The following is a 19059-nucleotide window of genomic DNA, read 5'->3' as shown; positions in this document are numbered from 1 at the left end:
TCATATGATGAAGAAATACTAAAAGGGATCAAAGAAAAAGAGGCTTAAAGAGATTGGTGTTCACAGTTTTACAAAGCGTATCCAATTTAAAGTTCTTGAATAGCTTGAGCTTTGATACAATTGTATAACTATTTCATAGGGTATGTATGGCTCCGATAGTGTTCTGCAAGAATTCGAGAGGGACAGATGAGTTGGCAGCAGTGTTCAAGATATGTCATGGCCACTACGCATAACCACTTTCGGGTTCCTGTAAGTGCAGAAGTGAAACTATTGAGACCAAAAGCGATAGGGAACTAGCCACGAGAGCATGAGGCATAATGTAGCGGGAGCATGGTTGGACCAGAGGCCAGCACAAAGAGTGGCGTGGAGATATTTTTATAGGACCATCATTTCAGTTCACTTGTTAATTATGTTTTTCTGATTTTGATTTCTATTGTTACTCTATTTTATTTCCAAGAAAAGTACCTTTCTGTTGTAATAATTGGAGGTGACAGAGACTACAAGCCAAGACAGCTAGTCATGTTGACTGCTGGAAGCTCTGGCCTGATATGTTTTGTAACTAATTTCCATGTTCTCCCTCTCCTTATAAAAGGGAGGAAGAAACACTTAGAAAAGGTTCTGAATCCTAAAGATTAACTACATGTTATTTTTGAGATTGTATGACTTCAAGATTTGGATCTTTTAGAATATTAATGAAATGGCGGTGATTCCTACCTTCGAGTACTACTGTATGTTACCTCTCTATTCAAATTCCATTATGTTCGTATTTCCTCTCTAATTTCATGTAATTATAGCTGCTATAAATGTTTCATATGTTCTTATAGATTCATTTGTGTTGAATTGTTAATGCACATTCCTGTATGGATCTTTGAGATTATATCTTTAAAATTGCGCTCCATGAATCATTGCACCCAATCCTCTTTCATTCGCTATGTTTATCTTTAGCTCAGATAAGTGTAGAATTCTTGATTTTTCAAGCTCTATATGATGAGTTATCTAATATTCTTCTCTTCTTTCATTGCTTTGCCAAAGCTGATTAAACTGTAGGTCCTCGAACTACTCGGCCTCCACTAGTTTATACGTATATTTATGTGAGTTGTAAATGTGAAAGAGTACCAGAAATACATGGCTTATGTCCTTGGATGAATGAACCAACCCATGTTGTTTATTGTGTGTGTGTGCATATATATATATAGGTTCAAAATATATGTGATGTCTCCAGTCTCCTGAGAATCGTATGAGACACACGAAAATATAGATGTTCCAGGCACTGGTCATGTAAGAAATCTGAGGTTGTCTCTAGAAGTGACAATAAATTTTGGAAATGTTGCCACGAAATGTATCGAAGGATTTTTCTCTTGGGATATGACAAGTTAAACACTCTTTTTGTAGGTGAGAAAATACGTTCTGATTGCATCCTCATCACCTTGGTGACTCCACAAATCTCATTATCATTTATCATCCTGCCTTTTAGAAAGCCTCACACTTGCTCAGATACCTCTCAATAGATAACCCCATCTGTATCTAACCCAGAGAAATTAATTTTCAGGATATTTTGGAAGGAGAAAACTCCTACTACCCATTCTACTATCTCATCATTATTTGAAGTTTCCTCATCTAGTTCCAAACACGGTGTCATTCATTGCTCAGATCTTACTCCTAAAGTCCTTACATACCCTACAAAATATGATCTAGAGCATCGTGCCCCCAAATCAGAGATCAAAGAGGAAGACATTTTAGTTACGACTCCTTTTGTTTCATTTCATCCTCCCCTGAGATTGAAAAAGGTAAAGTTATTCTCAATAATAGAAATATCCACTATACACTCAATCACACTGCTCTTAGTCTAGTTACTCCAACTACTGTGGTTTTGGCCCAAGTTCCTCTGGAAAATCTCAATGTCCCTCCATTAATCTACATGGTTTTTCCAGGTTTCTTACTGAATAAATATGCTCCTCTTTATTTACCTCAACCCCTAAGTGATATGCCTGAGGACTACCTAGATATTTTTCCTAGGTTCAATGGGGAAGATGAAAACACTGCACAGAGACACATTGAAACCTTTTGTGCTCTTTCTGAGAACCTAAATGTAGAACAAATCAATGTGGTCTTGAGACTCTTTGTGAAATCCCTTGATGGAGAAGCCAGAAAATGGTTTAAAGCCCTACCCAATGCATCCATCACCACCTAGGAAGAACTCGAAAACTCTTTTACACAAAAGTGGGGTGAAAAGAGAGATCATGAGTATGTCCTCACATAGTTCAATGCTATAAGGAAGAAGGTAGAAGAGGATATTTTAGAATTCATAAAAAGGTTCAATAAGCAGTATAATAACCTGCCTGTTGAGATAAAGCCTCCTCAAGTTGTTGCTTCTATAGTATTTGTGGGAGCCTTTGAGTCCAAATTTGGATTTACTCTAAGGGAGAGGAATTCTCATACTTTGGATCAACTCCAAGTTGATGCTCTTAAGGTGGAAGCAAATTTCACCTCGGCAAGGAAGTCAAGAGGAAAGAATGAACCTACTGAGAAGGAAAAGGGGAAAGAAGAAAATTCCTCCTCTAGTCAAGCTAAAGAATTTCTAGATCTGAAGTGAGAGGACATGGATAAAATGATTAAGAGTTTATCTCATAAGGTGGTGAAACTTGAGCTTGAGAACAAGAATCTCCTGAAACATAATGCTCAAGGTAACAACCGAGGTTATAAACCACAATATAGAAGACCACCATTGCAGATACTTCAAAGGGAAATAAAATATCAACACAATCAGATCCCTCCTCCTCTATATATATAATATGATCCAGATGAGAAACTACCAGATGCGCATAAGATGCAGGGAAAATTGTATTCCTCCTTCTCTGAAGAGGATCAGGAAAACATGGATCACCATGAGATGTGCCATGATAGAGAAGAAGTAGTAAATGAGGAAGACATAGGGGCTTATTGCAAGAAATTTTTGGATTTCATGCAAGCACAGCTACATCAAAGGTATGATCTCAGATCTTCAAAAAAGAGGTCGAGGGAACCTAAAAAATAAGAGGAAACTGCTCCCCAATATATTCCCCCGATTTTAAATAAAGGGAAATGGAATTTGAACCCTGACTCATCCAAAGTAAAAGTATCCATAAATAAGGAATGAAATAGCTCTGAGGAACACACAGAAGAGAAGGCACCCCTTCTGATAAAAACTATCAATGATAAAGAAAGAGAAGTAGAGATGGGAGGCGTAGAAAAGAGCCAGTTTGCATTCAATCTTTAGAAGGAACTCAAGAAGGTAAAGATCCTTATTCCCCTAACTGAACTTCTAAAAAAACCCAGTTATAAATCTCAGGTCTCCCAATTCATGCTTCCATCCACCTCATTACAGGCCCATGATTGTTTAAACCTTTAAGAAGAAATACCAATGGTTGTTTTTGGGCATCATGTTGAAGAACTTGATTCTTCCACTACACCCTTCTATGTGACCTTGGTAATTCATGACCTCTTATTGCATAAGTGTATGTGACCTTGGTAATTCATGACTCTGGAGCCTTGCATAACCTCATGCCCTTAGCTGTGATGGAACAACCTGGCTTGAAGATCACCAGAAACTACAAGGACATATATTCCTTTGACTCTAAGAGGGTCAAATGCTTGGGAATGATAAAAGATCCGGTGGTAAACTTGGCTCAGATCCCTATGAAGAGCGTAATAATGGACATAGCAGTGGAAGATATTCCCCCTCGATTCGAAATGCTCCTATATAGGTCTTGGGGTTCCAAGTTGGGGGGATCTATCAAATTAGATATAACTTATGCCACTATTCCCACTTTTGGAGGCAAAGAAAGGAGACTATACAAAGAGTCTAGATTTGTAAAAAATGTGACCCCAACTGAAGGTTCTAAGAATTCTCCTGTGTATGGAAAAGAAAGTAACCTCTCCTACCTGTTGCTAGAAGAATATGAGACCATATTAGAAGAAACACAAGTACATCCAGCGATGCAGTTAGATGACCAATACACAAATAAAAACAAAGTATGGAAATTATACATTAATGGAGTGAATTCCAAAGAGGGAAATGGAGCAGGAGTATTGTTGGTATCTCCTGAGGGAAACTTGATACCCCTCTCATTCAAGCTGGAGTTTGAGAAAACCAACAATGTGGTAGGGTATGAAGCATTTCTCCTAGGGCTACAAGCAAAAAGGAATATGAATATTGAATTCTTAACTGTGCATGGAGACTTCGAGCTGATTGCAAAGTAGATCCAAAATCAGTGCCAGGCTAAACACCCCATATTGAGGACTTATCAAAATGAAGTATGGGATTTAATTGATAACTTCATCCTAGCCTTTAATATCCAATTTCTTCCCAGAGAAGGAAACATAATGGTTGTTTCCCTTTCTATAGCAGCAAGCAATTTCAAATCTCCTCAAAATCTGCTTCTCAAGTACGAGGTGGAGGTCAGACATAGACCCTCTATACTTGATAATGTCAGGAATTGGCAGGTATTCAATGACAATGAACATATAAAATGATTTATAGAAGGATTTGGGGGGTTCAATAACTCAAATATTGATCAAGGAGAGGAAAAATAGGCAGATCAAGAACCAACTATGTGGGAAGACACAGTGGCTGGACAGAAAATTCTACAACAGGAAGGGAATACTATTCCTCATGGGCTAGTCCCACTAGAAATATTATTTAATAATAATGACGTAGCCTCCAAATCAATGGATTTGGATATGGATGAACAAGTAGAAGATTGAAATATCATCTCAGAAGATGAACCCCAGATGGTCAAACTATCAAAAGGAATCCCCTCACAATATAAACAAAGGTATTTAAATCTCTTCAAAATCTATAAGGATGTTTTTTCTTGGTCTTATGAGGATTTAAAAGCATTTGATACTAACATCATGCATCATAAGATTCCTTTAAAGAGTGGAATAAAACCATGCAAGCAGAAGCTCAGGCAGATTAATCCACTCTTACTCCCCTCTATTGAAAAATAAGTGAGGAAACTTCTACAGGCTAAAATCATAGTGCCTTTAAGGTACTCAGAGTGTGTGGCCAACCTAATCCCTATCCAGAAAAAAAAATGGATAAATAAGGTTATGTGTAGATTTTCGTAACCTTAACACGGCATATTTGAAAGAAATTACCAATTTCCCAAGATGGATTACATATTACATAAGGTGGTTGGATGGGTTAGAATGTCCATGATGAATGGGTTCTCTAGTTACAACTAAGTGGCAGTCCACCCTGATGATCAGAAGAAGACTTCTTTCACCACCCCTCGGGGAAATTTCATGTATGCTCGCATGCCTTTCAGCCTTATTAATGTAGGGGCCGCCTTTTAGAGAGCTATGGATATAAGTTTTGTAGGATAGAAAAAAGTTCGTAGTGGTATATTTGGACGATATCACAATATTCTCTAAGACTGATGAAGAACACATCCTCCACTTAAAGCTCACTTTTGAGAAATGTAGGAGGCATGGGATATATTTAAATCCCAAGAAGTCTCAATTTTCTATGAGTGAGGGGAAGCTACTAGGACACACAGTAGCACAAAAATGAGTGAAAATTGATCCTAAGTGAGTCTAAGCTATTAGTCACATTCCTCTACCCATAAATAAGAAATAGGTCCAAGTCTTTTTGGGAAGAATCAATTTCTTGAGAAGGTTCATACCCAACTATGTAGAAATAGTGAAGGGTATTACATATATGCTAAAAAAGGAAAATGAAGTCAAATGGAGCCCTACGTCTCGAGATTCTTTTACTAGAATTAAAGAAGCTTTTGCTTAAGCATCGGTACTAGTCAACCCTGACAACTCAACACCTTTCTATATCTTTTATTTTGATTCTCTACATATTATTGCCACAATCCTACTATAGAAGAATAAAGACGGTTATGAACAACCCATCGCCTTCTTCAGCCAAGTCCTGATGGATGCTGAGCTGAAATATAACATCTTGGAGAAACAAGCCTATGCTCTAGTTAATGATTTGAAGGCATTTTGAGTGTGTGTGCTACAGTCATAAATCACAGCATTTGTCCCAATGACAGTGGTCAAGGACATCCTTGTGTAAGGATATAGTGAAGGAAAAATGGGTAGGTGGATATCAAACATATAAGAATATGAGTTAGACATAAAGCCTACTAAGCTCATAAAAGGCTAGGGGTTGGCCAATATTTTATCATAATCTAATTTCCAATCTTTGGGAATAAACCTGATAACAGAGGAAGATAGACAAAAGTTCAACAGAATGGGATTAAAACAACAGATAAAAATACTTGTGCTAAATATGAGGGATCACCCTGGTATAATAATATCATCCATTATCTCTTATTCAGAGGTACCCACTAGGGTTGGATAAATCCAAATATAGGACATTGAGACTGCGAGCTCAAAAGTATATCATATCCAATGGTCAACTATACTGGAAAGACCATGTGGGAGTTTTTTTGTTATGTTTGGTAGAAGGTGAAACTCATAAATTGATTGAGGAATTTCATGGAGGAGTTTGTGGAGGTCATTACAACTGGAAGACCACAACTCACAAAATCCTCAAGGCAGGATTCTATTGGCCTACACTGTTGTTGATGGTGCTAGACCTGCCAACATTCAGGGGATCACCCCGGTATGAAGTCCCAACTAGACCTCACATCGATTCGTGTGGGATTCCCATTCGGTATGATGGCCCGATTATCATTGTCTTAAAGATTTTCCTCAACTCTTACTTGTTAGCACAGGAGAGTGGCCTGCTTTTTCTTCGAGTAGTGAGGTTCACGTGCCTAGTGATTTCTAGTGTCACTTGTGTCAATGGTTCTTTCACTGTAGAGGGAGAGGGTGAGAGTAAGTCCCAAGTTGGTTGGGAGGAAAACCACATCTATTAGGAACACACAACACAATAGGACGTGCATAGCTTCTAGAGGAATAGTCCACACAAATGCGATAGTCACAACAGACAAGGGAAGATAACATGTACAACACTCAGCGGATGAGTCCGCGTGAGTGCAATAGTTGTTATAGAAAGTTTTATGTGAAAGGTTTGTCTGATGTCTGGGGAGGTAGCCACCATGAGTAGGAAAACGTTAACAATATATACAACACATTTTTGTTAATAGATATGTATTACAACAAGTGAATGAGTTCAAGTGTGTTATCACTCCTCCGGATCTCCAAGGTTGAGGAAGAGTCCAACTGAGGTAACCACAAACCAAACTTTTGACTTGGGAGATAGCCCTACCAAGCCAGAGAGGGCTCTCTCCAAAGAAATCATAGCCAAGAGGACATGATGGATTAGGGTTTTAGGCTTGGTATAAAGTGCAGAGGTCGTTTTGATTTGATTTGATGGGGTTATTTCTGGATGAGGATATTAGGTCAAAGAGGTTAGGTCAGGGCAAATAAGATATGATTGCAGACATTCAAAGGGAAAAGGTAGGCAGAAGGCTTAACACTTAAAGGGTGATTAGGTGAGATGGTTTAAGACTGATGAGGAGTTAGGGAGATCATAGGAGATGTATTCTTCCTACACTGAAGAAAGAATGGACAAATTATGATAACTTTCCCAAAATAGAGCATGAAAAAACATGTATTCTTCTTATCAACTTCAAAATGATCATATAACAGACATGAAATGGTTTATGAACTTACAAAACTTTCATACAAATGATAACAAAGAAGTGTAAGAAAATTATATATTACAGAGAAATGGAACACATAAAATATATTGTAGAAATATAAACACATAAAACAAGAGAGAGACAAATATATGTGGTTCACCCAATTTTGGCTACATCCACAGAGAAATAGCCATTCCTTCCTTTTATATTATCCAGCAGACTGAAGAGATACAACCTACAATAGATCTGATGAAATTCCCTCTTCACTCTCACACAATTTCTTCTCTCTTTCTCACTCAAAATATAGATCATTATAGACACAATACAATTCCATCATATATAACAAGGGGTTTTCTTCTAGGGAAAAAAACCCTAAATTAAACATAACTTCTGCCGTCAAATCTCTGCCTAATGAACGACTTAGATTGACTACGAAATTACAACGTTTTACAAGGCAATTTTACATCTATGTTTAGCTTCAGGGATGCTGCCCCCAATCCCTTGCCAGGGGGGGCTCCAAATAATTGACGTTGCCCCCCTGGTGGTGTACATAGACGGGCATTGATGCCGCCCCATTATGAACTGGGATCCAATGTGGCAATACCTTTGAATACATAAGATAATCAAGGTCCACACCCAACAATCTCCCACTTGGAGATTGATTATAGCAACTCCACCATCGCTTCATTTGTTGGACAATGACTCCACTTTGGACCTGTGTTGGGTCCCTATAATACTCGTGATTACCCCATTACTATTGTAGTTATACCCCTTATTTATATTGTTGTGCCCCTATTACCCACATATTTTTATTTCTGTGCCCCATAGAATCCCTCTATTATTATTTTTGTGGCTTTATATTATTATTGTTAGGTCGGCTGGATTATATTGTGACTCCTTAGACTCCTATATATAGAAAGGAGGTTTGGTCATTTGTATCATCCAAGAATTGTTCATTTATGTAATGTAAAGGAGGTTTCCCCCTCGAAGAGGCTGAATTCTAAGGCGTTGATCTTTCTTTTCTATCTTTTCTTGAGCTGGTTTCATAACATTTGGTATCAGAGCTTTGGATTCTAGGGTTTCGCTGCTCCAAACAGGTCATCGTGGCATTTTCGCTATAACTTTTTTTCTGTGACGTTTCAGAAGTCGCAAAAAAAACCCATTTGAGAAGAAATCATTCTGAACCTTGGGTCTGAATTTCAGAGTTTTTCGCCTGACATTTTCGGAGATATGATCTGAGGAAGTTGGTCTTTTTGAAGACTCCTGAATTACACTCAAAACAGGTGACCTGGGGAAAATCGTCATAACTTTCTTTCTGAGCATTGGATTGAAATTTCGTAAGAAGGTACAGAAAGAGGACGGACTGTAGTTTTCTTTTATATATTTTTCAGAGTCAAAGGTTGAAACAGTGACACGTGGCACGTCGTACAAGTTCACTCTACTGAACTAGTGTATAATCAAGTCACTGTGGGAGATTTCGCATAACTCTTCCTTGGAGAATCCAATTTGGGTCAGACTTGTGGCATTGGAAAGAGGACACAGATGGATACTACAGGTCACAAATTCAGAACTAGATAATCAGAAAGCACAGAGATACATCAGAGGCAATATCGAGCTCCTACAAAGTGAAAAAAGGTGTGTAGATTTTCTTTAATTTTTGCTTAAGCTTGGTTTGAAAATTTATTTTGAAGGAATTCAAAGGGCATATTAGAGAATTATTATCGGTAACTGATGCCCCGAGGAAAGAAAATGCAAACACCTAGTAAGGAGCCTGAAAGCTCTAGCATGACTCATGAAGAAGAAGAAGAAATGCTATATGATATATCAAAATTACAAGAACAAGTGCAACGAGTGTCACTTGCACAAAAAGCAACAGAATCTAAAATGGATGGTTTAAGGAAAGATGTAGAAGCTAAGATGGATGGTTTAAAGAAAGGTGTAGAAGCTAAGATGGATGGCATGGAAGCTAAGGTGAATGGCATGGACGCTAAAATTGATGGCATGGATGATAAGATGGATAAGTTGCTACAAGAAATAGTCACTAAGGGTGAAAGAGTACTAAAGGAAACTCATGATGAGAACAAAAGAAATGTTAATCATGATTCCATAGACTCTAATGTTGGATCGAAGACTCACCATGTTCCAAAAATCGATATGAGGAAGTTTGATGGCAAGGATCCCGCCACATGGATATTACAGATGGAGCAATTCTTCGATCTCAATAATGTGCAAAACACACAAAAGGTACGTATGGCAACTTTATATTTGGAACCAAATCAGTTTGTATGGTATCAATGTATCAATGGCTTTGTTCTCGTAAACAGTTTGTCACTTGGGCAATTTTTACGGAAGAATTGATAGCACATTATGAGGACACAAAAAGCAACACTTTTTTTAGCCAATTGATAAGTCTCAAACAAAAGGGTTCAATAATGGAGCACATTGAGGAGTTCCAAAAATTGAAGGGTAAAAGATATTCCAGAGGAGCATAGGATTGATTTGTTCATAGGGTCTTTAAAGGATAATATCCAACATGATGTGCGCCTTTGGGAACCTGATTCATTAGAAAAGGCATTCAGGTTAGCAAGAAAAATGGAAAGCAAAATTATGGCAACTAGGAAGCATACCATTCACAACTATAAAGACGGAAGTGTTGTTGCCCATAGTCTTCCACAACCTACAAGGTTGACACCACAACAATTGGAAGAAAAAAGAGCAAAAGGGCTTTGTTACAATTGTGATAGCAAATACACAAAAGGTCATAAGTGTGCTGAGAAGAAATTATTCTACATAGATTGTGAAGAGGAAGAAGAAAAGGAGCAAGAAAGGTCAAAAGAAGAGGATATATTCCAGGAACAAAGCCTAGATGAAGAACAAATAAACCCAACCATATCTTGTAATGCATTGGCGGGAATTACCACTCCTCAAACCATCAAGATAGAAGGACAAATCAAGAAGAAAAAGGTAATAGTGTTGATTGATTCAGGAAGCACCCACAATTTTATTCATTGTAGGGTAGCAAAAGAATTGAATTGCTTCCTATATCCAGCACCAGAGTGTCAAGTGATGATTGCAAATGGAGGAACAATAAATTGTTCTGGAAAGTGCCATAATATCAAGCTATCCATGGGAGAATATGTATTGACTAGCCCAATGCTTTCCATTCCAATGGGAGGTGTTGATGTTGTACTAGGAGTACAATGGCTACAATCCTTGGGTACAATAGCTTTTAATTTTCAAGAACTTTTCATGAAATTTTCTGTGGAAGGAAAAAAAGTTGAATTAAGGGGTATTGCAGGGAAACCAGGAAAGATAATCAGCTCTAATGGCATGACAAAGCTTCTAAAAAAGGAGCAAAGAGGTGTAATTGCACAATTATGTTCGCTAGATGTTTCCACATTAGAATCATCTATTTCTCCAGATCTCCAAAAAGTCCTGGACAATCATTCCAAGGTATTTGAGACTCCCAAAGGTCTCCCACCTATGCGTGATCATGATCATGCTATTCATCTGATTCCAGGAAGTGTTCCTCCAAACATCAGGCCGTACAGATATCCATATGTCCAAAAAAGTGAAATTGAACGTATGGTTGCAGAAATGCTAGAGGCTGGTATAATTCAACTGAGTCAAAGTTCTTTCTCAGCTCCAGTAGTATTGGTGCACAAGAAGGATGGATCATGGCGCATGTGTCCAGATTATAGGGAGCTCAACAAGCTCACTATTAAAGATAAGTTCCCCATTCCTGTCATTGATGAATTACTGGATGAATTGCATGGATCAATTTACTTCACCAAGTTGGATCTTCGTTCGGGATATCATCAAATGAGAATGAAGATTGAAGACATTCCGAAAACGGCATTTAGAACTCATGAGGGTCATTATGAATTTTTGGTCATGCCTTTTGGCCTTACCAATGCACCTTCAACATTTCAAGGTTTGATGAATTCAATTTTCAAACCATTCCTTAGAAAATTTGTGTTAGTATTTTTTGATGATATACTAATCTACAGCAAGTCTTGGAAGGATCATGTTGAACATGTTGACAAGGTGCTACAACTATTGGAGGAGAAACAATTATATGCAAAAAGATCCAAATGTTTCTTTGGAGTCCAGGAGGTGGAATATTTGGGTCATATTGTATCTCATGAAGGAGTTAAGGTAGACCCTAGCAAAATTAAAGCCATTAAGGAATGGAAAATCCCCACATCCATAAAGCATCTGCGAGGATTTCTTGGGTTGACAGGGTATTATCGCAAGTTTGTTAAGAATTATGGGAGAATAGCAGCACCTCTAACAACATTATTGAAGAAAGATTCATTTTCATGGACTCCGGAAGCAACAAAGGCCTTTAAACATCTTAAGGAGGCAATGTGCCAAGCACCAGTCTTAGCTACACCGGACTTCACAAAAACCTTTATTGTGGAATGTGATGCTTCAGGAAATGGAATTGGTGCTGTTCTAATGCAAGATGAAAGACCCATTGCTTTTGAAAGTCGTCCAATCAAGGGAAAGTTTTTAAGCAAAGCTATTTATGACAAGGAAATGTTGGCAATACTCCATGCACTTAAGAAATGGCGACCCTACCTAATGGGAAGACACTTCAAGGTAAAAACGGATCATGATAGTCTTAAATACTTTTTAGAACAAAGATTATCCTCTGAAGAGCAACAAAAGTGGGTCACAAAGATGTTGGGTTACGACTTTGAAATCATCTACAAAAAAGGGAAGCAAAATGTGGTGGCAGATGCACTCTCAAGAAAGGATGAGGATATGGAAGCATTGTTGTGTGCCATTTCTATTATCCAACCAGATTGGATAAATGAAGCAAAGGAGGAATGGAAGAATGACGAAGAAGTGTGGGCACTTATTCGAAAGCTACAACAAGATTCAAGTACTTCTGATACATTTAGCTGGCAAAATGATTCGTTATGGTACAAAGATCGCTTATAACTCTGTAAGAATTCCCAGCTAAAACAAAAGATTCTTATGGAATTGCACACTTCTCCCTTAGGAGGGCACTCAGGATTTTTAAAAACTTACCACAGGGTTAAGAAGGAATTTTTTTGGGATGGCCTTAAATCAGATATTCAAAAGTTTGTAGCGGAATGTTTGGTTTGCCAACAAAATAAAGTTGAAACAATTAAGACACCGGGTCTATTACAACCTTTATCCATTCCAAGCCAACGTTGGGAGGTTTCAATGGATTTTATCACAGGTTTACCCAAGTCTGAGGGAAAGAGTGTCATCATGGTGGTAGTTGACAGACTTACCAAGTATGCACACTTTTGTGCATTATCACATCCATTTAAAGCCAGTACAGTTTCTACTGCATTTATGGAAACAGTTCAAAAGCTACATGGAAACCCAAAGATTATTGTAAGTGACAGAGATCCCATTTTCACTGGAAATTTTTGGACAAAATTATTTACTTGCCTTGGTACTCAGTTAGCTCATAGCTCATCTTATCATCCTCAATCTGATGGGCAAACTGAGATAGTAAACAAATGTTTGGAAGGATATCTTCGTTGCTTTGTATCTGATAAACAGACACAATGGGTCAAATGGTTGCCTCTGGCTGAATGGTGGTATAACACTTCCTTCCATACAGCAACAAAAATGACCCCATTTATGGCACTTTATGGGTACCAACCACCATCAATCACATCATATTTAAGAGAAAATTCTAAGGTTCAGGCAGTGGAACATCACATCGAACATCAACAACAAGTCCTCCAACTCTTAAAGGATAACCTCGTGTTGGCACAAAATAGAATGAAACAACAGGCAGATCAACATCGCAGTGAAAGAAGTTTTGATGTAGGTGATTGGGTATTCCTACGGCTACAACCATATAAGCAAATGTCCCTAAAGCAAGCTAAGAAGGATAATAAATTATCACCAAAGTATTATGGTTCGTACAAGGTGTTGGAAAAGATTGGTACTATGGCATACAAATTGGAGCTTCCTGCAGCTTCTCGATTGCACCCAGTTTTCCATGTTTCATGTTTAAAGAAGGTTATAGGCGACAAGCTCCCAGTTCAAACAATATTGCCAGAACTTGACGAGGAAGGAAAAATTATATTGGAACCGGAAGCAGTCACAGAAACAAGAACTCGACAGCTACGAAATCGATCAATTTCAGAGTATCTTATCAAGTGGAAGAACTTATCCGCTGAAGATTCCACATGGGAGGATGAGAATTTTATGCAGAAGTATCCAGAACTGCTCAAGCGTTGAGGACAACACTTTTTTGAAGGAGAGGGGCATGTTGGGTCCCTATAATACTAGTGATTACCCCATTACTATTGTAGTTATACCCCTTATTTATATTGTTGTGCCCCTATTACCCACATATTGTTATTTCTGTGCCCCATAGAATCCCTCTATTATTATTTTTGTGGCTTTATATTATTATTGTTAGGTCGGCTGGATTATATTGTGACTCCTTAGACTCCTATATATAGAAAGGAGGTTTTGTCATTTGTATCATCCAAGAATTGTTCATTTATGTAATGTAAAGGAGGTTGCCCCCTCGAAGAGGCTGAATTCTAAGGCGTTGATCTTTCTTTTCTATCCTTTCTTGAGCTGGTTTCATAACAACTTGGCTATTTCTCATCTTCTTCATTATACTTGAAGATCAATTGAAACTGAGCAAAATCTCAGTTTCTCCCTAGTTACAACTTTTGTAAACATATCTGCAGGATTCTGGCTAGTGTGTATCTTTTCCAGCTTCAACTATCCATCTTCCAATGCTGACCATATGAAATGGTACTTGAGTTGTATATGTTTAGTCTTGGAATGAAATTCAGAGTTCTTTGTAAGATGTATGGCACTTTGGCTGTCACTGTATAACCTGCCCAACTCCTGCTTCTTACCCAATTAATCCAGAAACCTTTGTAGCCAAATCATTTCTTTACTAGCCTCTGTAGCAGCAACATACTTTGCTTCTATTGTTGAGAGTGAAAAAACACTTTGTAGTTTTTAAACCCAACTGACAGTTGTTCCACCTATAGTAAAAAAATACCCTGTTGTGCTCCTCCTGTTATCTCTATCATCCGCCATATTTGCATCAACATATCCCTGTAGAGAAATGTTTGAACCACCAAAGCATAATGCTTGATTTGTGGTACCTCTCAAATACCTGAGAATCCACTTCACCACCATCCAATGTTCTTTTCTTGGATTGTTCATGTACTTGCTTACAACTCCCATTACATGTGCAATATCATGCCTTGTGCAGCCCATTGCATACATTAAGCTTCGAACGACTGTTGCATATGGAACTTTAGACATATAAGCCATTTCTTCCTGAGGCTTGGGACACACCTCCTTACTTAGTTTGAAATGGCTAGCCAAAGGTATACTAACTTGTTTTGCATTCTGCATATTAAATATTTTCAACACCTTTTCTATGTACTCACTCTGAGACAATGTTAATTTTCAATTCTTCATGTCTCTAGTTATCCTCATACCAAGGATTTATTTTGCAGCATGCAAATCCTTCATTGCAAATGAGTTTGTTGATTTTCTTTCGAGCATATTTATTCCTGCATGTTAGAACCTGCAACAAGCATGTCATCTACATACAATAACAATATAATATAGCTGCCATAGTTTTTCCTTTTGAGATAAACACAATGATCAGAATGACATCTAGTATAACCTTGTTCAGACATAAACCTGTCAAATTTTAGATACCACTGCCTTGGAGCCTGTTTTAAGCCATACAAGCTCTTATTCAACCTGCACACTATTTTCTCCTTCCCTTTTACCTCATATCCTTGTGGTTGTTTCATATATATATCTTCCTCCAAATCCCCATGGAGAAAGGTTGTCTTTACATCTAACTGCTCAAGATGCAAAAGTTCAGCTGCTACTAGACTTAAAATAGTTCTGATTGAAGTCATTTTAACAACAGGAGAAAATATTTCATCAAATTCTATACCCTTTTTCTATGCAAACCCCTTCACCACAAGTCTACCTTTATACCTTTTTCTACCTCCATATTATTCTTTCAACCTATAAACCCATTTATTCTGTAATGTTGTTTTACCTGCAGGAAAACTGACTAACTCCCAAGTCTGGTTATGTGCTAAGGAGTCCATCTCTTCTTTCATGACTTGCTCCCACTTCTTCTTGATTTATGCCTGCACTGCTTCTTCATAACATGCTGGTTCACCAGAATTAGTCAACAATACATAATATAATGAAGGATAGTATCGTTCAGGGGGTCTACTTACCCTGATAGATCTTCTAACACCACTTTTAGGCATTTGAGGTGCTTGTTGTTGTTGTTCTAGTTGTTGATCATTATGATTTTCAGGCACCTTCACTTTTTCTGTGATCTCATCAAGCACTATTTATTCTCTGTTTTCTTTTTCATGTTTCTTTTCCTTCATCTGATCCTTATACAAAACCTTTTCGTTGAATATGACATCTCTACTCCTAATGATTTTGTGTTTTTCATAATAATAAAAGTGATAACCAAAATCATTAACACCATATCCAATAAAGGTACATATCTTTGATTTTGCCTCAAGATTTTTTCTAGTTTCTTTATTAATGTGGACAAAGGCTTCACAACCAAAAGTTTTTTAAAATGAGTAGTTTACCTTTTTACATGTCCATGCCTCCTCTGGAATACCACCATCCAAGGAACTTGAAGGCCCTCTATTTATTAGATAAACAATAGTATCTGCAACATCTGCCCAAAATTGTAAAGGAAATCCTGCATGCAATCTCATGCACCTTGCACGCTCCGTGATTGTCCTGTTCATCCTTTCTGACACACCATTTTCTTATGGTGTTCCTGGAACTATCTTCTCTTTGTGAATTCCATTCTCTGAACAGTACCTATCAAACTCTTTGCTGCAATATTCATCTCCATTATCTGATCTGAGACACTTCAACCTTTTTCCTGTCTCATTTTCGACCAAAGCTTTCCATTTCTTGAAAGTATCAAATACATTAGATTTATTTCAAATACAATAAATCTAGGTTTTTCAGGTTGCATCATCAATAAAATTAACATAATAATGAGAGCCACCGAGATATGATACCTGAGCAGGTCCCCATACATCCGTATGCACAAGCTCTAATTTTTCGCTCTTCTTTTCTTTCCCAACTCTAAGGAATATGACTCTCTTCTGTTTTCCATAAGCACAATTCTCACAGAATTTTAAATCAACATGCTTCAAACATGACATCAAATTTCTTGAGTGAAGAATTTGCATCCCATTATCACTCATGTGCCTAAGCCTATGATGCCACAATGTCGTATATTCTCCTGTAGAGGTTAAATCGTTAACATAGTTAGAAATACCATTGCATAAATACAATGTACCAACCTTTTCTCCTTTTGCTATTACTAGGGCTCCTTTAGTGACCTTCCAAGTTTTATCTGTAAAAATAGTTACACAACCTTCACCTCCCAACTGCCCTATTGAAATCAGATTTTTCTTCAGATCTGGAACATGCCTTACCTCCTTCAATGGCCATTGATTTCCATTTTGTTGTTTTATGAAAACTGTACCCATTCCAATGATTTTACAAGGTTTATCATCACCCAATTGAACTTGTCCAAAATATCCTTGAACATATTCATGAAAACATTTCCTATCAGGTGTGGCATGGAATGAGGCCTCTGAATCAACCACCCAGGCATCAATAATATTTTCTAATGAAAGAATCAAAGCATCTTGCAAACCTGTCACATTCACTTCATGATTGTTTTATTGATGCACGTCTCCTTCTTTTCCCTTCCGAGACTTGCAGTCTTTCTTTAGGTGTCCTTTCTTCCCACATTTCCAGCACACTATCCCTGATCTGGACTTGGATTTGAGTTTCCTTTACTTACTCCGATATCCTGGGCTCTTTCCTCTTTCCATTTTTCTTCCCCTGGTCTCTGCAGTCAAAGCATTACCTGATGTCTCACCAGCGATTTTCCATCGCATTTCCTTGCTAAGGATTGCACTGACAACATCATCAAACTTTAAAGTACTAGTTCCAGAGACAGAGTTACTAATGGCCACAACTAAACCATTTCAACTTTCTGGCAATGAGCACAGAAATAACAGAGCCCTAACTTGATCATCAAAAGTTACCCCTATAGAACTTAACTAATTGGTGACTGTACTAAATTCATTTAAATGATCAACAACAGATCCACCTTCTGACATCTTCATATTAAATAAATGCTTCATAATAAATACCTTATTTGAGGCCGAGGGTTTTTCATATAGTTTGGCTAATGACGACATTAAACCCTCTATTGTTGTTTCATTTGAAATATTAAAGGCTACCGATGCTGCTAGGCATAGCCGTATTGTTCCAAGTGCCTTTTTGTCAAGAATGTCCCATTCTGTGTCTGTCATACATGTCGGCTTCTTTATCTTTCCTCTCAATGGTAGGTACAAATCTTTCTAATACAGATAATCATCCATCTGCATCTTCCATAGCTAGTAGTTTTGGCAGTTAAATTTTTTGACCCTAAACCTACCATCTTCCGCCATTGCTCCCACTTGAACCAGGAACCCTTCTCTCTTGCGAGTTTATCAGCCAAATAGACCTTCGGCTCTAATACCAGTTGTTAGAAAATTATATATTACAGAGAAATGGAACACATAAAATATATTGCATAAATATAAGCAAAGAAAACACATATAATAAGAGAGACACAAACATACGTGGTTCACCCAATTTGGGCTACATCCACAAAGAAACAATCAGTCCTTCCTTTTATATTATCCAATAAACTAAAGAGATACAACCTACAATAGATCTGCTATAATTCCCTCTTCACTCTCACACAATCTCCTCTCTCTTTCTCACTCATAATATAGATCTTCATAGACGCAATACAATTCCCTCATATATAGCAAGAGGTTTCCTTCTAGGGAAAAAAAAAAACCCTAAATTAAACATAAATTCTACCGTCAGATCTTTGCCTAATGAACGGCCCAGATTGAATATGAAATTACAAAATTTTACAAGGCATTTTTACACCTATTTTTAGCTTCGGGGGGGACTCCAAATAATCGACATCACACCCCCTATACCCCCCTAGCAGCGTACATAAATGGGCGGTGATGCTACCCCATTACGAACTGGGGTCCAATGCGATGATACCTTTGAATATAGAAGATAATCAGGCTCCACCCAACAAGAAGAAACAATGCTAAACATTCATGCCACATGTATCCCAAAGAAATAACTACAACTCATCTATTAAAATTGGAAAAATTCTGATACAACAGTGTCTCTGATCAATATTACAACATCAAACTGAGTCCAACTTCTAAAAAGAGTGAAGAAAGGGAAGATATAGACATCAAAAAAACCTTATCTCATCCTCAGGTGTTGAGTCCCTAAGTTGAGGAGGAGATCAACAAAAATCTGAACTGATACCTAGAGTGTAGGGTGGTCCAAGTGACTCCTCCCTAATTACATTGAAACT

General features: G+C 37.7%; 1 pseudogene; it reads left to right on the top strand.

Moving 5' to 3' along the window:
* Nucleotides 1-4362: 4362 nt before the first annotated feature.
* LOC149170478 (uncharacterized) overlaps nucleotides 4363-19059 on the top strand; it is a 56148-nt pseudogene continuing 41451 nt past the window's right edge.

Source organism: Pinus tabuliformis, chromosome 4_2, assembly GCF_031772625.1.
Source record: "Pinus tabuliformis cultivar Carrire ecotype Pingquan chromosome 4_2, CPIR1, whole genome shotgun sequence".
Classification (NCBI taxonomy): domain Eukaryota; kingdom Viridiplantae; phylum Streptophyta; class Pinopsida; order Pinales; family Pinaceae; genus Pinus; species Pinus tabuliformis.
This window is presented reverse-complemented; position numbering and strand designations above follow the sequence as displayed.